Genomic DNA, 3,266 nt, shown 5'->3' with positions numbered 1-3,266 from the left:
ATAAAAATAATAATACTTCAAGCATACTAACTAAGCAATTATGTCCTCTCAAAATAACATGGCCAAAGAAAGTTCATCCCTACAAAATCATATAGTTTAGTCATGCTCCATTTTCATTACGCAAGAATGCTCTCATCATGCACAACCCCGATGACAAGCCAAGCAATTGTTTCACACTTTAGTAATCTCAAACCTTTTCAACTTTCACGCAATACATGAGCGTGAGCCATGGATATAGCACTATGGGTGGAATAGAATATAATGATGGGGGTTATGTGGGGAAGACAAAAAGGGAGAAAGTCTCACATCAACGAGGCTAATCAATGAGCTATGGAGATGCCCATCGATTGATGTTAATGCAAGGAGTAGGGATTGCCATGCAATGGATGCACTAGAGCTATAAATATATGAAAGCTCGACAAAAGAAACTAAGTGGGTGTGCATTCAACTTGCTTGCTCACAAAGACCTAGGGTACTTGAGGAAGCCCATTGTTGGAATATACAAGCCAAGTTCTATAATGAAAAATTCCCACTAGTATATGAAAGTGATAACTCAAGAGACTCTCTATCATGAAGATTGTGGTGCTACTTTGAAGCACAAGTGTGGTAAAAGGATAGTAACATTGTCCATTCTCTCTTTTTCTCTCATATTTTGTTTTTTGTTTTTTTGGACCTTCTTTTTTTGGCCTTTTTTCCGCCCGGAGTCTCATCCCGACTTGTGGGGGAATCATAGTCTCCATCATCCTTTCCTCACTGGGACAATGCTCTAATAATGATGATCATCACACATTTATTTACTTACAACTCAAGAATTACAACTCGATACTTAGAACAAGATATGACTCTATATGAATGCCTCCGGCGGTGTATCGGGATTGCGATGAATCAAGTGTGACATGTATGAAAAATTATGAACGGTGGCTTTGCCACAAATACGATGTCAACTATATGATCATGCAAAGCAATATGACAATGATGATGCGTGTCATAATAAACGGAACGGTAGAAAGTTGCATGGCAATATATCTTGGAATGGCTATGAAAATGCCATAATAGGTAGGTATGGTGGCTGTTTTGAGGAAGATATAAGGAGGTTTATGTGTGAAAGAGCATATCATATCACGGGGTTTGGATGCACCGGCGAAGTTTGCACCAACTCTCAATGTGAGAAAGGGCAATGCACGGTACTGAAGAGGCTAGCAATGATGGAAGGGTAAGAGTGCGTATAATCCATGGACTCAACATTAGTCATAAAGAACTCACATACTTATTGCAAAAATATACAAGTCATCAAAAACCAAGCACTACGCGCATGCTCCTAGGGGGATAGATTGGTAGAAAAAGACCATCGCTCTTCCCCGACCGCCACTCATAAGGAAGACAATCAAATAACACCTCATGTTTCAAATTTGTTACACAACGTTTACCATACGTGCATGCTACGGGACTTGCAAACTTCAACACAAGTATTTCTCAAATTCACAACTACCCAACTAGCACAACTTTGATATCACTATATCCATATCTCAAAACAATCATCAAGTATCAAACTTCTCTTAGTATTCAATGCACTCATAAGAAAGTTTTTTTACTAATCTTGAATACCTAGCATATTAGTATTATTTAAGCAAATTACTATGCTGTTTAAGACTCTCAAAATAATCTAAGTGAAGCATGAGAGAATAATAGTTTCTATAAAACAAAACCACACCGTGCTCTAAAAAGATATAAGTGAAGTACTAGAGCAAATGACAAACTACTCCCGAAAGATATAAGTGAAGATCAATGAGTAGTTGAATAATGATGCAACTATGTGAAGACTCTCTAACATTTAAGAATTTCAGATCTTGGTATTTTATTCAAACAGCAAGCAAAACTAAAGAAAATAAAATGACGCTCCAAGCAAAACACATATCATGTGGCGAATAAAAATATAGCTCCAAGTAAAGTTACCGATGAACGAAGACGAAAGAGGGGATGCCTTCCGGGGCATCCCCAAGCTTAGGCTCTTGGTTGTCCTTGAATATTACCTTGGGCTGCCTTGGGCATCCCCAAGCTTAGGATCTTGCCACCCCTTGTTCCATAATCCATCAAAACTTAACCCAAAACTTGAAAACTTCACAACACAAAACTTAAAGTAGAAAATCTCGTGAGCTCCGTTAGCTAAAGAAAATAAAACATCACTTCAAGGTACTGTAATGAACTCATTATTTATTTATATTGATGCTAAACCTACTGTATTTCAACTTCTCTATGGTTTATAAACTATTTTACTAGCCATAGATTCATCAAAATAAGCAAAGAACACACGAAAAACAGAATCTGTCAAAAACAGAACAGTCTATAGTAATCTGTAGCTAACGCAAGATCTGGATCCTCAAAAATTCTAAAATAAATTGCTGGACGTGAGAAATTTATCTATTAATCATCTGCAAAAACATTAACTAAATAGCAATTTCCAAATAAAAATGGCAGCAATTCTCGTGAGCGCTAAAGTTTCTGTTTTTTACAGCAAGATTAAAAAGACTTTCCCCAAGTCTTCCCAATGGTTCTACTTGGCACAAACACTAATTAAACACAAAAAAACCACATCTAAACATAGGCTAGATGAATTATTTATTACTAAACAGGAGCAAAAAGCAAGGAACAAGAATAAAATTGGGTTGCCTCCCAACAAGCGATATCGTTTAACGCCCCTAGCTAGGCATGCTGATTTCAATGAGGCTCACATAAAAGATAAGAATTGAAACATAAAGAGAGCATCATGAAGAATATGACTAGCACATTTAAGCCTAACCCACTTTCTATGCATAGGGATTTTGTGAGCAAACTTGTGGGAACAATAATCAACTAGCATAGGAAGGTAAAACAAGCATAACTTCAAAACTTTAAGCACATAGAAAGGAAACTTGATATTATTGCAATTCCTACAAGCATATGTTCCTCCCTCATAATAATTTTCAGTAGCATCATGAATGAATTCAACAATATAACCAGCACCTAAAGCATTCTTTTCATGATCTACAAGCATAGAAATTTTATTACTCTCCACACAAGCAAAATTTCTTCTCATGAATAATAGTGGGAGCAAACTCAACAAAATAATTATCATGTGAGGCATAATCCAACTGAAAACTAAAATCATGATGACAAGTTTCATGGTTATCATTATTCTTTATAGCATATAAGTCATCACAATAATCATCATAGATAGCAACTTTGTTCTCATAATCCATTGGAGCCTCTTCCGAAGTAGTGGATTCATC

This window comes from Triticum dicoccoides, chromosome 6A (assembly GCF_002162155.2).
Source record: "Triticum dicoccoides isolate Atlit2015 ecotype Zavitan chromosome 6A, WEW_v2.0, whole genome shotgun sequence".
In the NCBI taxonomy this organism is placed as follows: domain Eukaryota; kingdom Viridiplantae; phylum Streptophyta; class Magnoliopsida; order Poales; family Poaceae; genus Triticum; species Triticum dicoccoides.
Note: the sequence above shows the minus strand (reverse complement) of the source record.